At 33.6% G+C, this 22,500-nt stretch overlaps 1 pseudogene; it reads right to left on the bottom strand.

Annotated features, from left to right (window-relative positions):
* Positions 1-22,500, bottom strand: part of LOC137643219 (DE-cadherin-like) — a 201,020-nt pseudogene that overhangs the window by 57,415 nt on the left and 121,105 nt on the right.

The following is a 22,500-nucleotide window of genomic DNA, read 5'->3' on the forward strand; positions in this document are numbered from 1 at the left end:
TTGTCTTTATGCAGTTTTAGGACTGCTGTATCTCCAAGTAATCTAACATAAGATTCATCTACTCTTCAATTTTGATGGGCACCAGCCACCCGTTGAGATACTACCGCTAGAGAGTTATTGGTTCCATTAACTGACCAGACAATACTACATTGGATGCCTCTCTGATTACAGCTCATTTTGTTTTTGCCTACAAATACACTGAATAGTCTGGTCAATTTTTTCCATATTCTCACCTGACTACCCTGGGAATAGCAAACATCTTTCTTTGCACAGGGGGTTAACTACTGCAATGTCATTGCTCAGTGGCTACTTTCCTCTTGGTAAGGGTAGAAGAGATTCTTTAGCTATGGCAAGCAGCTCATCTAGGAGACGGACACCCCAAAATCAAACCATTGTTCTCTGGTATTGGGTAGTGCCCTAACCTCTGTACCATGGCCTTCCACTGACTTTGATTAGATTTTTCCTGCTTGAAGGTACACTTGGTCACGGTCTTCTATCTTGTATCTCTTCCTCTCGATTGTATTGAAGTTTTTGTAGTTTATATATAAGATATCTAATTTAATGTTGTTTCTGTTCTTAAAATATTTCATTTTGATTATCTATTTCTTCTCTTATAGATTATCTATTTCCTTTCCACACTGGGAGATTTTTCCCTGTTGGAACCCTTGGGCTTATAACATCTTGCTTTTCTATCTAGGGTTATAGCTTGGCTATTAGTAAAAATAATAATAACGAGGTTTTGACAGAATAAAAACCTTTGTAATGGTTTATAATTGGCATAAATAGTGGTTTATCATCCTCTGTCGATTTTTCCATCAGCTGGTTAATTACATGGATATGGTCAGTTGTTGAATACACACGCACACACATAAACAGTATATATATATATATATATATATATATATATATATATATATATATATATATATATATATATATATATATATACATACATATATATATATATATATATATATATATATATATATATATATATATATATATATATATATACTGTGTACATGTATATATATATATATATATATATATATAAACTGTGTACATGTATGTGTATATATATACAGTATATATATATATATATATATATATATATATATATATATATATATATATATATATATATATATTTATATATACATGTACATACATATATATATATGATAAATTTTTGCACATTTAAACGTGTTTCTTTCATCTTTCAAATAAGCCATATATATTAATACATTAAAGTCTGGATTCTCTTAACGACCTCGGGATCAGAGCCCCAGGCGGAACCGCCCAAAGACTATGATATCGGACCGGCGGGGATTTGAACCCTCGTCCAGGATATCTGTATGCCAGTGACCATACCACTCAGCCACGAAGAAAGATAAAAGTCAATGACAATTCTTCTATACATATACCTGTCAAATTCAGGTTTTCTGTACTTAGAATTGAAATCAACCCATCTTCACCATCGTAGCTAATTGGTAGGTTTGGGACTTGGCATTCGATTAATGATAAATTTTTGCACATTTAAACGTGTTTCTTTCATATTTCAAATAAGCCATATATATTAATACATTAAAGTCACTGGCATACAGATATCCTGGACGAGGGTTCAAATCCCCGCCGGTCCGATATCATAGTCTTTGGGCGGTTCCGCCTGGGGCTCTGATCCCGAGGTTGTTAAGAGAATCCAGACTTTAATGTATTAATATATATGGCTTATTTGAAATATATATATATATATATATATATATATATATATATATATATATATATGTGTGTGTGTGTGTGTGTGTGTGTGTGTGGGTGGGTGGGTGTGTGTGTATACTGTATATATGGTAGTGTGTATGTTATTTTAGATTTACATATGAAAAGAATACCATCTGGAACTCAATCTGTCCGAAGAGATGATGTCTATGACACCCCTAAGGCAATGGCTATTCAATATAAAACTTCAACACGTTCCATTTATCTGCAGAGAAAGCTCATTAGCAGTGAATCGAACCTCCTTAGCATTTTGCGCCATGTGATATCAGCGTTTGCAGCAAACCAGGAGAGAGCATTAACAGAAATTAGAGAGAGAGAGAGAGAGAGAGAGAGAGAGAGAGAGAGAGAGAGAGAGAGAGAGAGAGAGAGAGAGAGAGAGAGAGAGAGAGATATGAGCTCACCTTCACCTTAAGTAAGTGTATCCCAGCAGGTGTTCCTTTGAGCATTGTGATGTCACCATTCTTCCCGTCCACTTGGAAGTGATTGGCAACGTCGGATGAGGTCGTCGCATCCACCTCGAACATCTTGTCATCCAGGTCGTAGTCATCCAAATCTGTCACGTGAACAGCTACAATAACCATTGATGGGAACTGGCCCTGGGATGGATGACATAAACAGTCTTATAGAAACTCTGGCTAATCTCAATGAAGGATTGTGTGAAAATATCTGTGAATTTAATGAAAGATAAGTTTCATCTAAAGTCTGTTATGAACGTATGACGAAATACCTGGTTTATGGAATATAGCATATTATAGTTACCAAAGTTAATCTATTTTTATAATTGTAAAGAAGTAAATTCCCGAAGTTTTATTGACTTATATTAATTGACATATTTTCAGAACACCTGACATTAGATTAAATAGGGAAAGTCTTAAACTTGCAGCCACTTGGAAACAAAATTGAGACCGCGAAAGACTATTTAAGGACATTATAACAAGAAATTGTTTAAAGAATCCGTCACACAATAGCTAATTCGTGGAAATATAAAAAATTTCTTGTATCTTCTACACATAGATCAATTGATCATAAAAAACATAAATTTCTAAGCAAATGCTTCTGAGGACAAATACTAAAAATGATTATTGTAATAGATGCGGATCACATTATTTTCTTTTTTTTACTGAAATTTATTAATTAAACTCTAGTGATGCAAGCACGATTAGATTACACAACCCTCTCACGTCAATGACATCACATTACAGCCATGCCTGAGAACCGGTTCCGTTGCAAGGCAGCCAATATTTGAAGAGATTTTCGTTTGAAAAACATGATTATATCAATAGAAGTTAATGTCATACATACAAACTTATGTAATTATAAGTAGCACATTTCATACAATTATAGTATTAAAATCAGTGAGCAGAAATATTTTGTACCAAAAGTTAAAACATAAATTAAGCCATTGCCTGTTTTCCTTTGATATTGTACTGTATTATCCTCTTTTCACATTTCAAACCTATCTGAGGTCACCAAGAAAGTGATCTCATGGGGATCCCTATTCTATATAAATATCGTACATCGGTTCTTTAATTGTCTCCGTCATACTAACTGTGTCAAGAAGCAAAAGTACTAACTCCAATCAAGTCTTTCACTATTACTCTCGTGTATTGATACACACACACACACACACACACACACACACACACACACATATATATATATATATATATATATATATATATATATATATATATATATATATATATATATATATATATATATATATATATATATATATATAATTTATCGCATTAACTCGTGATTTTTATTTATTCATATAAGCCATAAAACCTGTTAATATCGAATTCGTCTTCCTCTAGATCAGAGACCCAAGGGGGAATTAACTTTATGATAATAGCTTCTGGTCACCCAAGAATTGGAACCCGAAAAGAGTCGATACTGAGGTTACTGACAATCTTAGTTTCGACTTGGTCTAGGTTTAAATCCTTTGCCGAACAGAAGCTATTATCATAAAGATAATTCCCCCTTGGATCTCTGATCACCAAGGGGGAATTAGTTTAGCGATAATAGTTCCTGGTCCGCCAAGAATTCGAACCCAGACCAAGTAAAAACTGAGGTTACAGTCGACCTGTTTCCAATTGATCCGGGTTCGAATGCTTGGCCAACCAGAAGCTATTATCATATAGTTAATTCCCCCTTGGGTCTCTGATCCAGAGGCAGAGCGAATTCGATAATAACAAGTATATATATATATATATATATATATATATATATATATATATATATATATATATATATATATATATATATATATATATACTGTATATATATATATATATATATATATATATATATATATATATATATATATATACTGTTTATGTATGTATGTATGTATGTATATATGCATATATATATATATATATATATATATATATATATATATATATATATATATATACTATATATATATATATATATATATATATATATATATATATACTGTATATATATATAGTATATATATATATAAATATATATATATATATATATATATATATATATATATATATATACTGTATATATATATATATATATATATATATATATATATATATATATATGTATGTATATATGTATATATATACATATATACTGTATATATATATATATATATATATATATATATATATATATATATATATATATATATATATATACTGTATATATATATGTATATATATATATATATATATATATATATATATATATATATATATATATATATATATATATATATGTGTATGTTTGTTGTGTGTGCTTATTAATCCATTTCTTCTTACGAAGGAGTAGTTCCAGAGAATACTAAGATATTGGTTAAACCTATATTCGTGCTTAAACTTTTGAAACGAAGGTGAAATATCTCCACCTAATACTGCCATAAAATTGCTATAGATGGTTCATATATTTGCAAAGAAGACATCAGTAGAATATTTAAATCTTTTACTACGACACGTTTGTGTGCTTTATATATTTAGGTCTTAGCATCACAGTACCTCTCAAACTCCATCTATCTATCATTTCCTAGAACATCATTCCGTCAACCACCAGGCACTCCTAGAATACACTCTTTTCACCAATGTATCATTTCTCATTCTTTCCATCATTAAAAATAATTGATTCTTTTTTTTTCAATGGTAATGAGTTTTTCAATGCATATTCATATCTCAGCGTTTCACTACTTCTCATGCTAGATATGATATGATCACAAGTTTTATCAACAGCTCCAAATATTTATCTTCTATTCAGCAGCCTCACTTCCCTTTCATACGGAAGATTTGGCTAACATTGACTATATACATTCTCATGCTGGCTTGAAAAAAATATGAAGATTCTTCCCAAGCTTTACACTATGATAATTTCCTTGATTCGTTAAATAGTCTTCCTTCATCCTCCTACCCTTATCCAACACATTTACTCATTAAATTCTAACACAAATTTACAGGTTCCATTCTTTTTTAGTCTACATTAACATTCTTCGCTCTATGTCGGAGGTTTCGAATGTTATTCACAACTTTAATCCTATTCAATAAACTCGTAACTCTTCTTGCAAATATTTTAAAAATATTTTACTGAATCATGAAATTCAGCGATTCTTCACTACTTTCACTTTGCACAAAGATTTGATTTTCCTCTTTAACTAACTCATTACTTCATCCAGAAATATACTAAACAGCCATGAAGTCATATCATAGCCACATCTCAGAAACAATTCATTATCAACCCATTCAGTCTTCTTTCAATGTATTATAATATGCTTTGTTTCCGTCATGGAAAATTTCAGTGGCTATCCATAAATTCGTCGTATACATCATAAATCTTGAACCCTATATTAATTCTATATAAGTTGTACTATTATACAATTCTAGGTCCATGTTTTTAGCAGGCAGCTTTGTTTTCACTTACTTTCGTACATCTCAAATTACTCTTTCGTAACAAACACTTAATTTTCATGCTTTCTTACTTATGTAAACCCACTCTGCTCTACCTCCCTAATATTGTTTCGTAATATGTCCTTCAGTCTATTCGCTTATATATATATATATATATATATATATATATATATATATATATATATATATATATATATATATATATATATAAAATTACATAAACTCTTTTCAGTTAGTAGGGTTCTTGCAGTCTTCAATCTCTTCAAGTCCTTAATATAATTATTATTTCTAACTTTACGAAAATCCCATTTTTCTATTTAGCCTTTTTGACTCTCTCCTAGCCTCCATAATAAACAAATCTACAAAATCTGAAATTCACTCTCCTGGTAGAACATTTACTTTAGACAGCTTATTTCTATTTTTCCTTTTCATTGAGTTTAAATCCTCACTATCTATTCTCTGTATATTCGCCGGTAGGGTAACTAATTACAGCCTCGGAAATGCTCTTGTCTGCTCTCATTACTTTCTCTCTTTTATCGACTATTTTCCTCTTGAATATCCCATCCAACCTCCTCCATACCTTTTCAGGGTCTTTTCTGTTTATTCATGGGAACCCAAATAATCACTTTTTATTATTATTATTTTTATTATTATTATTATTATTATTATTATTATTATTATTATTATTAGCTAAGCTACAACCCTAGTTGGAAAAGCATGATGCTATAAGCCCAAGGGCTCCAAGAAAAAATAGCCCAGTGAGGAAGGGAAATGAGGAAATAAATAAACTACCAGATAAGTAATGAACAATAAAAATATATTATTTCCAGAACAGTAACAACATTAAAACAAATAGTTGATTATATAGATTAAACATATTTCCTTATCCCATGCTTACTATTTATATCCTTCCCCTATCTTCTAAAACAAAACTTCATCTTTACCTTCGTACCTTTAAACTTACCCAATTGTTCATGGGTTTTCTCAACTGTCTTTATTACATTAACAGCCAAACTAACCCCCACCCCCTTCCACTCTAAGTTAAACTTTTTTCTAACTTAAACTCCGACTCAAACAATAACAAAATACTTTGAACTATTTCTCCTTTCAACTTTACGTCCACCTACGTGTTCTCTCATATGTAGTAAGTGTGGAATATTTATTGTTGAAAGCAACGTAAAGATTTCTCTGATTAATATCATAGGTATTTGATTTGATAAAATGCCTTATGAAATAGAATGAAAAACAACATAATGTGACAAGCAAGAAATCTTGAAAATCCAAATAAATTAGAAAAGCTAACAAGTATTTGGGAAATTGTAAATATGTTTCAGCATAACCTAAATCATAATCCAAAACACCAGATAAAATGCATTCATTGTTTATTAATTACAAAAATAAGTGATCATAAATGTAAAAGTTGAAAATATTTTAATAGTAAAAAAAAAGCGATGAATCAATGTGCGCAAAAAAAGAAAGAAAGAAAAAAAAAACCTTCTGAAGCTAAGTCAAAAAGGGAATATGATACACAAATAAATAAAAAAAAAAAAACTCATATATTGGAGATGAAACACATCGTAAACTCGAACAATACTTGGTAATTGTAGACCTTAATTTTGCTTGTTCCATTGGACATTGGAGAGTCGTTCACATCCCCGACCTCTAAGGTGAAAAACCGGATGCCTCTTCGACCTGTCTGGTCTTGGGTCACAAAGGGAAGGGGATACACCTTCTGCTCCTCTCGGTCTAACGAGACTAAAGGATTTAGGCGGTACGTTGACCCTAATCTGTGAGGTAAAGAGAAACAAGAGCATTGTTGATTCCGTCTCTCTGGTAAAAATTATCGCTTTTTAAATTACTACCTAACGAATAATCGTTTTCCTTCTTTAATATATAACTGTTCAGAAAAAAATTCGCAAAGGAAGCTTGCAATAAAAAGGGGAAGTTGTGCAAATAAGCTTATTTAACCATTCCAAAGGTAATCGAAGGACATGAGTCTTGTCCTCAGCCACAGCTAGATAAAAGGGTTAGGGGAAAATAGTAACAACGCCTCAATATTGTAAATCATATAAAAAAGATATATTAATAAGCAATGAAAACAATTTAACAAGGATGACATAAAATCCTTGGTAAGAAAATGTATAAATGAAACCAGAATAAAAAAAAGAAAATAAAAGAGAGAGAGAGAAGCTGAGAAAAGTAAAGCCATATTTTGGCATGCATTTTTAAAAAGGATATTGTAAAAGTTAGTTTGATATCATTGATTAAAAGTTACGTTTTAACCTACTGTACTGTACATTCAAAATTAATCTTTTTTTAAATATGAAGAGAATGTGTAATGAAAAGCTTTTTGGCTTTAATTTATGATTAAAGGTATTGGAAACTAAAACTGGGTTCTTGTTAGCACACCCTACTTACTCATGTGAGCTCTAAGTTAGTTTGAGGTATCGAAAACCATGGAAACTATAGTGACAACTTCCTAATAACATTAAAACCATGAAAATTTAAAATAAGAAATAAGTTTAGTGCATGTTTTCATACATCACAAACGTTTCTCATAGATTTTGAATATAAAACTTTTGACCCCAAGAACTTGTTTACTCAGTAAACTTATCTTACACGCTTAGTGGAATAAACAACAAATTCCTTCTCCCTATTAGCAATATGTTATCCAAAGAATAATGGCGTCTTACCCGTCAACAGGAAGAAGACTGAATTTTTCCAGCCAAGAAACGGATCAAACACCATGGTGCACGGACAGCCATTGTCACTTCCATCAACATCGCTGAGCTTTATAGTTATCGATTTCACATCCTCAGGATCCATGTTCTCCATGACTTTGGCGTAACTGTTTTCCTAGAAAAACAAAGTATGCAACATCATTCCTATTCCGATTATATTTTGATCAAACTTCGCTATTTGCAATACCCTATTTTAAACTTAATCGGATTTCGGAAGTACTGTATATTCACCTTTCGCCTCTTATAAGGTTTTTTATCTTGTCATATTAGTCTATATACTTTATTCTATGTGCAATGAAAATCATTATGCATGCTACACTAGAACAATTATCGATTAACATATTATTGCATGCACACACACACACACACACACACACACACACATATATATATATATATATATATATATATATATATATATACATATAAATATATATATATATATATATATATATATATATATATATATATATATATATATATATATATATATATATATATATATATATATATATATATATATATATATATGGATATATATATATATATATGGATATATATATATATATATATATATATATATATATATTTATATATTTATATATATATGGATATATATATATATATATATATATATATATATATATACTGTATATACATATATATGTATATACTGTATATATATATATATATATATATATATATATATATATATATGTATATGTATATATATATATATATATATATATATATATATATATATGCATATATATATATATATATATATAGAGAGAGAGAGAGAGAGAGAGAGAGAGAGAGAGAGAGAGAGAGAGAGAGAGAGAGAGAGAGAGAGAGAGAGAGAGAGAGATATATTACATATTTTATCTATTTTATAAGTAAATGATGAGAGAATGTACGTTTGTTACGACAGAATACACAGTTAGAGATATACTACATATTGGTGAAGGTTTTTAGCATCAAGCTGAACAAAGATGTAACTGGTATTGATTGAAAGTACGTCCGAGACGAAATCTTGCCAGGGATTCCCATTGGTGTCACGTGTTCAAGATGAAACAATGTAGTTGCAGGAACTTATAATGATTATTTTATTCCTTTCAGCTGAGGAATTCCCTTACACAGAATATGGTGGATGATATGATCAGGTGTTGCTAAAAAATTCTTTAGTGAATAGAGTGAATTTAAAATTATAGAGATTCTGAAATATCTCAAAATATCTCAAATAATGAGATGGTTCCGGCAGTTGATGAGAAATGACTAAAGTACTATAAACCAGTATATATGGGAAAATCATTGAGAAGAATTATATGAAAGCTCGAAAAATCTCAATGAAAGAGCAAGGAAAGAAAGCAACCCATGTGGAAATTCTTGCATAAAGTGTTCAGGTTAGAAGGAAATTGAGAGTCAGGTCCCCAAAATATAAAAATCTGATGTAAGAATATTAATGACGATGATTATTGTGGTGGATTTAGCAAAAGAGGTTCAAATAATATTGGAAGGTGTAATGGATAAAATGCGAGCATCCAGTTTTAGAAAAAAAAAATGCATTACATACCATACGGTGAGGATTGGCATTTAAAGAAAGAGGGAGAGCTGCATCGCTATGGGTGTAGTGGGAAAAGGAAATATAAGATATAAAACAGTGTACTTACAGGTGAATGTTTATGTGGGTGATTATCGTTGAGATCTCTGATGATCAGATGAACGGTGGCAGGATCAGCATCGTGACCTCTTCCCCCTTCATCGTTAGCCCTCGGATACAACATCATTATGCCCTTCTTAGCAGCCTCACGATCTGAACACTGGATAAATGAAAAAGCAAGGTTTTCAATGGTTGACAGAAGAAAGCCCTTTTATTTTCCCTTATCCTTATAAGAAGCTTCAATATAAGAAATGAGAAATAATCCTCTAATCTCACTTAAATCAACAAAATTGGACTAATACTACATTTTCTGCAGCCGGCGAGCATATAGATATACCCACAAGACACACAAAGGTCACTGGTAATACTGAAATAAGAAGCTATTACTTACTCCTTTCAATGATATGTCGCCATTTTTGCTGTCTATGGTAAAGTTGAGTTGTTCGACAGGAGACAGATAATACAGTATGTTTTGGTTGACTGTGCGTGGTAAGTCTGGGTCAACAGCTGATACCTGATGTGATAAAAAGAAGTACATTTGGGTCATGTCATTAGATACAGAAAAATAATACAAATAAGCAATTAGATCTCACTCATATACACTTGCTCAAAACTGAAACCTAATTATCAATTCTAAGAGAATGGGAAAATCATTTGTGAATCGTGCACAGATCCTTGAAAACATAAGATAGATTTTCTGTTATCATTATAAGACAATTGTAAATCAGTTAAGCAATTTGTAGGCAATAGTTAGTACACACACCCTCCATATGTTGTACACATCTAATGAAGACCGTCAAATCTGGTATAAAATTTAGTCTCTGAAGTAACAAAATATCAGTACAGGCCCAAGAACTGATACAAGGTTTATAAAATTACATTCATTCTCTCTTATTTCTAAATAATCCACGGAAATATACTACCCCATCGAAATATTGAAGACTGGAATCAAATCCCTAGCTTCCCTTTGCTAAACACATGGTAGCCATGACTGAGCAGAAAAACTTAAGTAGTTACTATAAAAACCTAAAACTCTAATTTGGTATACAGATTTGCACAGAAAAGATTAATTTAATTTCAAAATGCGCGACATTTTAAAATATAACCTTAATCTAGTGCATATCAACGCTTTCCTCATTCCACTAACCTTTTTAACATTTTTACACCTAAGAATTATAGACAAAAGAACAGGATGCCCAATTATCCAGAGGCATTTCTTGGAAACAGATGTTCTGATTCCACTTATTTATAATGCTTTTCTGGTGTTAATTATGTACCCTAGGTCATGTTTGACCATAATCTAATAGCATTATCTATTACATTAATAAATCATAATATAATCCTTTGATTCTCCATGTTTTTTCATTTAGTTTCTTATGCAACTGATAAATTTTTCATTCGAACTCGGAAAACTAAATGAGAGTAGCCTAAGTCACAAAACAAGTCTATGAAGTTCATTAAAAACTCAAAACACTAGTATACATCACAAACGTTTGAAGACTATTTTTTATTTAATATTTCATTATTAACCTTTGCACCAAAGTATTTCATATCCATTAACATTTCCTTACTTCTTAAACAACCAAAATTTGTAAAGCTGAGCATTCGAAATTCTTTATTTTCTGCCTGATTAAATAACCGTTTCAATTTATTCGCTAGTAATAGCCTCTTCTTTCATGCCTGGTTCAATTACAATTACCCTAATTCTTTTTGCCATGGTTCTCCATAGTTCTAAATTTTCCTCCACTTAAAAAGGTTAATTACCATATGCTTTTACAATCGCTATCTTTAAGCTAGTGTGTGAAGTTTATGCATTTTTCAAAGCCACCTTGAATGACAACTAAAGATGTGACTGGATGCCTAATAAACCTGATAAAGCATTAATTAGTTAAACTATGCATGATGGCTTAGAAAATTCCAAAATAACACTTTTATAGATTTATAAGATATGGAATATGAATTTATATGATCCTAAAAAAATGTATTCACCATATTGATCTGACCCGGCCTCATCTCTCCTTAGCCAGAATTAACTTTCCTGGTACACATTCAAATTCCTAGACCAGTTCAAAACACCAAAAACGATCTGTCATCAGTCTCGTACAACGTTGAAGTGGGCTTGTGGGGGATGGTGGGACTAAGAATGTAGCTTAAATGTGAAAAATCTGTTCACATGGATGGGAAGGAATACGCTACACTGGATAGCAGCTAACAGGTACGGACTACCTTCATTCCAATTCGATTATTGTTCCTAACTCGGCATATTTAATCAGTCTATGAGGTACATCCCGCAAATAAAAAAAAATCAAAATGACTCCACAACCCATCCCATAAATCTCTCTCTCTCTCTCTCTCTCTCTCTCTCTCTCTCTCTCTCTCTCTCTCTCTCTCTCTCATCTATTTTCTTTTATAGTGTACTCTTTTAGATTAACAGCTCGCCATGGTCAAGCAATACGGGTGCCAAATTTTCACATATTTACTTTATCGTTATGATATTAGACTATATATTACTTTGGCTATCTTTATTATTCAGTTAAAATATGTATCTCGACTAAGAATATTTTCATTTGTTTCATCCCATTCTCATGTTCAACATAACTCGTATTATTACTCAACTCATCTGATGTACGCTTTATATTCAACACATCAGCGCTCTTTTTTTATTTCCTGTCTTGCCGAGATAAAATCTTATAACAAACTGTCCTCTCTTATTTCCCATTAAGGCTACATTATCTGCTCATTATCTGGCTGCAACATTATCTTCTTTTCATTCAAAATGTTAGATCTACATTACAAGATACATAATGGCTCTTTTTCTACCTTAATGGGTAAGGGGTGTTCATAGTGTTGAATGGTTTTACATGTAACATTATTGCCCTTATTTTTGTCTTGTAAGTTTTCCCAGACTGGAAATCATTAAAAAAATGCACACTTTACCTCGACTTGTAGTCTTTAGAGAAAAAATTTCTCTCTCTCTCTCTCTCTCTCTCTCTCTCTCTCTCTCTCTCTCTCTCTCTCTCTCTCTCTCTCTCTCAGTTTATATATATATATATATATATATATATATATATATATATATATATATATATATATATATATATATATATATGAATATTCATTACCATCAGACAACACATGGTTGTGTTTACCCTTCCCCTGTGACTATGTATCAATAGAATTATGTGTGTATATATATATATATATATATATATATATATATATATATATATATATATATATATATATATATATATATATATATATATACGTGTGTGTGTCAATGTAATGTATACGCCCATGATCAACCTAAATGGGTATAAATTTACGAATTGTTCATTTTCCTCATTAGCGAAGTTATACATCGGCATTTTATTCACGGTTAGCCGTGAAATTAGTTATGTTTTGTTCTAAACTGTCTTTGTGCTCTTAGCACCTCAATTATTTCTTGTTACTTAATATTAATCTTCTTCCCACTACTCACTCGGATGCCACTTTTTTATTCGCTCCTATCCTTCTTCTTCCCATGTCCAAACTATCTCATTATTTTATATCTCTTATTCAGATATCTCTGTTATCCAGAAACTGGACATCAGATAAGTTACTCTGGTCATAAATCTTGGCATTCTGTAGTCAGGCCTTTGTAAAATATTCTCCATTTCCTTTGTTAGCGGCCATTAGTTTGCTCAATCAAATAGAACAAACCATAAACAGGCATCAGATTTCGACGTACACTGTCAAGTTATTTTTATGTACCAGAAGTCAAGCAATCCAATTTTTTTATTCAATATGCTACTACTCCTTTTTAGCCTCTCTATACAATACTTGTTATTTCTCCCAATAACAGAAATGTTATATATATTCCGAGAAATCCCCTTGAAAGATATATCCTATGACACCTTTATTTTCCGAGATATGCTCTTGAAAGGTATATTCTATGACACCTTTTACACACATCACCATCGTCACCCTCATACCATTCCCACAACATCCATATGGCTACTCTCCTGGATAACGTTTCCTTTTCTCTCTTTCCTGTCGTTATAACCTAAGATATAGTTTGTCTAAGTTGAGGTTTCAATCCTCTCCATTCCACTCTTCAATCTTTTAAGAATTTTTAAATTTCTGACTTTGCTTCTATTATTAGATAATATGCAAATTACATCTTTTCATTGTATACCCTTATCCTTCCATCTGTTTAGCATCCTTCAAAGTAAAGAGCTCAGGACTAATTCTTGATAAGCAACAACGTTTAATCGAAATTCTTTAACACAGCTCTCTTAAAGTTCCTTGCGCCTCTCTGGTGGTTTGTCTTGCAACACCATCAAACGACTACCTAAGACCCTCTTATGTCTAGTAAAATTTTTCCTCTGTGCCGTTTTCCAAATATAGTTGTCCTGGCATGAAAAGGAACTCAAAATTATCTATCTTAACAAATTCTCTTGACTTTTCCATACATTCTACAAATTTATTATGAATATTTCAGGCCCACAAATTACTAGGTTATTTTCAAATTGTAGTACATCCCTATTTCCTTTGTAAACAATCATGGCTGTTCTTTTCTCACTCCTCCGCCCCTGTCTTCCTTTGCATTATTTGCATACTAGTATTCTAGTAGCTAGCTGACGACCAAGTTCTACAGTTGTTCTTAAATATATAAGCAATACCTTTCATATATAAACCAAATTGAATATGCATATCTCTAGATAAAAAATGACCAGGTGAATCGTTTTCTATTGTTTTAATTAATTTTTATGGGGAAAATGTTATACCTTTCGGTATAAAAAAAAAAAGAAAAGAAAAAAAAATAAGTTCTTGAACAATATAGTGTGCTAAGATACAGGTTAACAAATAGGCAAATGTACTCGACAATCACTTCATAGATTTTCAACCTTTGCTAAAGGTAATGGTATATGGGGTTATTGACGTCTTTTCACATTGTGCGGATTAGTTGTATGATATGGAATATCATATGGACTAATTAGATTACTTTAACGACAATTATCGATAAAAGAAAAAAGAGCCTTTTACTTCATTATGAAAAATCAAATCATTCCAGTATTGGTTCTCATAATAGTTAGCCCCATGTAATTCAGCTATTTTGTGATGAGTGTATAAGATGAACGTCAAGTGTATCGAAAGCTAATTTATTAATAGGAGGTTCACTGAATTTTCCGTTATGTCTTTCAGTGAAAATGCTGTTGAATTAGTTTCCTCATAACACTTGATAATACTAAAACACATCCCTGTCCCACATCTTTTATTCCATATCGAATTAGCCCTTAACAAATTCTTCATCCTTATGCTCCAAGCACAGTTGTCTTGCATATTCCTCAAGGGCTTCTGGTTCATAGGGTATATGAGACACTTCCCCATATCAGGAACACATAACAGTCGTCGTATTTAAGCAATGGAAATTGCTGAACCATGGCTCGTGCGTGCAGCTTATAAGTTATGTATATACATATATCCATACATACATACTTACATAATATAGTATATAAATTTATACATACATATAGGCATATATAAACATTTGTATGAATATTCATCTTTTCATCAACATATATAAATATATACACAAACACAGACACACACGAGCGCACGCGCGTGCGCACATACACACACACCTATATATATATATATATATATATATATATATATATATATATATATATATATATATATATATATATATGTGTGTGTGTGTGTGTGTGTGTGTGTGTCTGTGTGTGTGTGAGTGTGTATGTACTGTACATATATATCATCACCTATTACTAGTCCAATTCGGAACAAAGGCCTTAGACATGCCCTTTCACTTGAATCTGTTTATGCTCTTGCTGTGTAAGTCCACACCGGCAAACTTTCTTAGTTTGTCAATCCATCGCCTTCTCTTCCTTCCCCGGCTTCTTTTGCAATGTCTAGCGACCCATTCTGTTATTCTTAATGACCATCTATTATCTATCATTTTCATTGTATGTCCTGCCCATGTCCATTTCTTTTTCTTACGTTTTGTTAGAATATTCTTTGTGTGTGTGTCAATTCTCTCATAACTTCAAATAAGCCACAAAAAAAAATTACTAATATCGATTTCGTTCTGCCTCGTGATCACAGACCAAACGGAAAATTGCCGTAATCTCAGGGTAAGAATTTATGTCATGGGAAGGATTCGAAACCCCTGCCGAGTAGAAATCGAAATAACAGTCGAGAATAATACCGATTTGTATATGAGGAGAAATACGAGTCTGAATCAACTTTTATCTCTGTTTATAACCGAATTCATCATCATCATAATCATCCTCCTACGCCTATTAACGTAAAGGGCATCGGTTAGATTTCGCCAGTCGCCTCTATCTTAAGAATCTGAATTAATATTTCTCCTTTCATCATCTCCTACTTCATTCTTCATAGTCCTCAGCCATATAGACCTGGGTTCTTCCAAACCGAGGCATAATAATTAGTTCTGTGAATTTGCCACCAAAAAACTTATCTAAATACCAAGTTAATATCTTTAATCTTTTGGTTGGCACCATCTCAGATTTCATTAGCAGATTAAATAATTCATGTTTGATTAACGTGCTTTTTCCCATTTGTATAGCGTAAGCACAGTTGCTTTCTTTTTGAATGACTTTGTTTTGGCTTTCGGGTAGACCGTAGTCCCGATCGGCTGCCCTCCCTGACATCACTTAGACCCCGTTAGTGTATGTTCATGTGTTGTACCAGACACCAGCGTCCTTCCTGCCAGCAGAGAGGAGTCCTGGCGTGGTTAGGTCGACAGTTTGAGACGTGTGACTTGTCTGTTATATTTTTAGGTGTTGGAGTGGCTTTGTTTATGTGGGCATCAGTCAGTAATACCCATTTGCTTTAAGCAAATCTATCCATCTATTTCATACATATCAGTAAGTCTTGTAATTTTTGACGTTTTTTCATTATTTATTAAAGTTACCACAGATGGTGCGTCAGAATCTCTATCTGATACCTTACAGAATCAACAATAGAGTTTACCATTTCATAATAATACCGAAATAGAATTTATGTAACTATGCAAAATATATTCCATGCGAAACCCCTTACCTCCAGTATTGAACAACACCTATATATGAATTATCTTGAGCAGAATCTTAAGTAGCATTTTACCTGATAATGAAAAATGGTTTCGCTATATTAATGACACAATACAGTATATGCGAGCAAATAATGAAAATTTATATATCTTTTTTTACAAATCGAATGGTTTGGTACCATGAATAGATTGTACAATAAAAGTTGAAAAATAATTGTGGTTTACCTCTTTTAGATTGCCTTATAAACAGATGATAGATTAAAGTTTACTGTATACAGAAAACCAATACATATCTTTGCGCATGTGCATTTCTACTCAAATCAAAGTAATGAAGTTATGAAATATGTACTGACTTCAATGTTTTTGAAAACGTTATGAGTTTGCAGCCCTTAAAATATTGATCATGTAACAAAGGAGATTATGACTATAGGCAAGAAATTAAAGTACCTCGAAATTGTACTAGACGATGCATTAAAAAACGCAAAAACACTATAATGCAAAATAAATCTTACTCTTATTGCCATAAAACAATTTCAGGGATATTTCAACGTTAATGTAGCATGTAAGCGCAATAACACAATGAAAACGAGAACTCACAAAGAACTCTTCTGAGAGTAGCAAATTGTATATCGCCAATCTAGTAGAGCTCTTAAAAGGAGTCCAGTTTTATAAACGAAAGTTTTGATAAAAATTAACATATAGAACATCTAATGTACCAACTCTATATATTTACTGTATATGCGAAGAAATGTGCATATAATCAGACTTAACCTTAGCGACATCTCGTTACTCTGTAAGAATTATATACCTAATATTATATATGTCTGTGATATTATTTTCTCTGATCTATGTCATCATAAACATCTATGTAAAATTGTATATGCATTATAGTCACTTATATATATATATATATATATATATATATATATATATATATATATATATATATATATATATGTATATACACACCCCCCCCCCACACACACACATAATATATATATGTATATATACACACATATATATATATATATATATATATATATATATATATATATATATATATATATATGTATATATATACATATATATATATATATATATATATATGTATATATATACATATATATATATATATATATATATATATATATATATATATATATATATATATATGAATATATATATATATATATATATATATATATATATATATATATATATATATATATATATTTTTATATATATATATACATATATATATATATATATATATATATATATATAAATATATATATATATATATATGTATATATATATATATATATATATATTTGTATGTAAAATATGTATGTAAAATTATGTTTGCATGTAGATTTATGTGTGCATATATGCTAAATGTGTAAATATATGTATACAAGTGTAAAATTATATATAAATATATATATATATATATATATATATATATATATATATATATATATATATATATTTATATATATATGTATATATATATATGTATATATATATATATATATATATATATATATATATATATATATATATATATATATATATATATATATATATATATATATATAAATATACATATATATATATATATATATATATATATATATATATATATATATATATATATATATATATATATATATATATGTTTTTGTATATACACGGGAAAGTAAACGTATTCAAGATAAACGCATATTAATATAAAGAAATTGTAGGCAACTACGGGAACACCCAAGGGATAAAAAAACTCCTGGCCATCTGAGATGCCCTTTGATTACTCCTTGGCTAATGGGATGTGAACTCTGCCAGCGGAGGCACCTGAGGGATGGAGTTTGTGACGAGCCAAAAAATACAACATACTATTTCTTGTCCAACCGACAACCGATTCTGTTAACAGTTAACAATGAGAAATATGAATACAGGTTCATGCAAGTTGCTGTCAGCGCGAGGGGAGAGCGAAGATACAAAGGATAATATATATAAAAAAAAATGCCGTTACTATACAGGATCACAAGGAAACGGCCCGTGTTAGGGGGTGTTAACGGTGGCTTGCTAGTGTCCTTGCGTAGGAAGACGTGCGTTGCAGAGTGCAAGTCTGTCGATATGTCATGCTTTGCTGGGAGTTTGTAAGTCTGGTAGCATGGAGTAAATTTTCCCACGAGGTGACGTATGAGCTGGAGATTGTCGGATGAGGTTGTAGAAGGAAAAAATTCAGCAACCGAGATGTACAGGGCATCTTTAGGAGTGGTCCCTAGTCCCAGAAGGACCCAGGGAAGCTGAGTAAATCAGTTGGAGTCCTTACAGCAGGACATCAAAGCTGCTCTGAGGGTGCGATGAAAACTTTTAACCATTTCCTTGGTAGCGGGGTTGTAGGCAGTTATCTGATGTAGGGTGATGGCCAGGAGATTCGCTAATGATGTCCACAATTGAGAGGTGAAAGTGGTACCCCTGTCAGAAGTAATTTGCTCAGGGATACCAAATCTTACTGTCCATCCTGAGATTAAGGCAGATATACATGAGGTGGATGTTGCAGTTTCCATGGGAATGACTTCAGGCCAACGAGTGGAACGGTCGATGAAGGTAAACAGGTAACGATGTCCTTGTGACGTGGGTAGGGGGCCTACAACATCAACGAGAATATGGGCAAAACAACGCTGAGGTTGAGGAAGGGTGCCCACTCCTAAATCCATATGTCGATGTACTTTGAAGTTTGGCAAGAAGTACATGCACGCACCCAATCCTTAGCATCCTTAGTAATTCCGTACAAAATGAACTTCGTCTTCAGCAGCTGTGCAGTAGAACGGAGCAAGGGATGTGAAAGACCATGAATGAAATCAAACACCTCTTGGCACATGGGAGCAGGAATCCCCGATCACGGTTTACCAGTACTAACATCACAGAGGAGGGTGGTGTTGGAGTCGTCAATGAGGACATCTTCCCAACAGAGGGATGTGCTGGATGTCCTACATGCTTGATACTCTGGATCCTGTCGTTGGGCTTCAGCCAAGGCGTTTTTATCCAATCCTAGATTAACGGCGGCCAACGTGTTTCTTAACAGGGCATCGGCAACGGGATTCGTTTTCCCAGGGACATGTTGAAAGGTGCAATTATATTCAGCCACGGCAGAGAGATGTTGGTGTTGACGGGCGGACCAGGCGTCAGACTGTCGAGTGAAGGCGTGCACCAGAGGCATGTGGTCTGTGCAAATGACGAAGGGCGTACCTTCTAAGAAATGGCGAAAGTGACGGACAGCCAAGTGTACCGCCAGCAATTTGAGATCGAAGGTAGCATAACCCGATTCTGCCTTGGACAATTTTTTGCTGAAGAATGCCGATGGGCAGAACGAGCCGTTGACCACCTGTTCGAGTGCTGCACCAATAGTGACGTCACTGGCATCGGTGGAGAGAAGGAGAGGGGCTTGTGGGATGGGAAAAGTGAGAGCACCAGCGGTTGATAGGGCATTTTTTGCGTTACAGGAGGCCGCTTCTTGAAGAGGACCCCACTTCAGGTCTTTTGGCTTGCCCTTGAGAGAGGCGTAGAGAGGAGCAAGAGTGGCGGCAATGGCTGGCAGAAAAGGGTGAAAATAGTTGATCCTGCCTAAGAATTCCTGCAGTGCTTTGACGGTCGAGAGCATGGGGAAGTTCTGAGTGCCTGCTACCTTCTTAGGGAGGGGATGGACTCCAGGAGTGACTCAGTGCCCTAAGAACGACACTTCGCTGGCGCCAAAGGTACACTTGTCGTACGGGATTATAAGGCCGTTTTGTTGTAGGTGGTCAGGCACAATGCACAAGTGATGGAGGTGTTCCTCTTTTGAGGAAGAGAACACAAGTATGTGGTCCACATAACATACACAGAAGGGGAGGTCCCCTAAGATGCCATCCATGAGACGTTGAAAAGTGGCACCAGCATCACGATGGCAAAAACAGGAGTAATTGAAAGTGTATGTACTAAAGAGAGTAGTGATGGTGGTCTTGGGGATGTCTCCTGAGATCATAGGCACCTAATAATACCCATTCAGGAGGTCGAGCGTAGAGAAAACCTTCGCTTTGTGCAAGTAGGAGGTCACGTCGGCGATGTTTGGGAGGGGGTAGTGATCCGTTTCTGTTTGCATGTTCAGGTGCCTGTAATCCCCACACGGAGGGAGGGAGCCATCTTTCTTCAGGACAATATGTAAGGGTGACGACCATGGGCTGGAGGTCTTTTGGCAAAGGCCCATTTCTTGATACGGTGATAAATACTGTGTTTGGTAGGAGCCGTAGGTGTTTGGCGAAGTTTGGGATGGAAAACTTCTGGGTACGACGTGAGGAGGTGGGAGTAGGCATCCGTGGGTGCACTGATATGGAGAGCTAGGTTGGAGGGGGCAGGTTGAAGAGGTGTCGACAAGTACGAGTCTGCGTTGACCAATTGTCGGTGGGCAAAATCGACCAGAAGGTGGAAATGAGAGATGAAATCCGCACCGAGGATTGGTAATGTGACGTCACCAATGAGAAACTTGCAATTGAATTTGCCGTTTCCAAACGATAATGGGAGGTCCTCGTAACCGTAGGTGGATTTCGCAGATCCGGTGGCAGCTACCAGGCGGACGTCGGCAGACTTAAACAGAATACGTAGTGTCCTGAAGAGTTCCCTTGGCAAAAGAGAACGACAAGCACCCATGTCTACCAAAAATCGCACGCTCGTTCCTGCATCATGTAAAAAGAAAGGATTAGAAACACGGGAGGCCACCGCCACGAGAGATGGCCTACTTATAGGTTTCTTGGCCACTGACAATCCTTGGCACATTTCTTCACGGCAGCCCCGAATCTGTAGTGGTAGTAGGAAAACTGCAGCCGATGGGCAGCAGTAAGTGGCTGTAGAAGTCGTTGGTTGGAGCGCGAGCGAGTAGTGGGTGATGGGTGGCTTTGTCGCTAATCCTGCACGTCACGGAGTAGGCGTGTGTGTCCTATGGCATTCACGTCAGCTTCGGTTGTTATTGAATAAGTGTCCTCTTCGTCAGGAGTGGAGGCGTTGATGGATGTCTTGAAGGTCGTGAAGTGGCTGTTCATAAGGGCATCGGCTTTGGTCATCAAGTCCTTTATGGGTAAACTATAGATATCGGGTATGGCAGCGCGAACAGGTTCGGGTAAAGAGCATACCCAAAGGGGACGAAGTAGGTTAACCTCACAAGGAGAGCTGTCTGCGGCAGGTTGCAGGCGAGCGATATTGGTCATTTCCCTGAGGGCGAGCGCAGCCCTTTGGTTCCCCAACAGTTGTTGAGAGAGCTGAAAAAGCTTTGCTTTACGGGCGGCTGGCGACAGCAAGTACTGCTGCAGAAGTATA

This window comes from Palaemon carinicauda, chromosome 6, assembly GCF_036898095.1.
Source record: "Palaemon carinicauda isolate YSFRI2023 chromosome 6, ASM3689809v2, whole genome shotgun sequence".
NCBI lineage: Eukaryota > Metazoa > Arthropoda > Malacostraca > Decapoda > Palaemonidae > Palaemon > Palaemon carinicauda.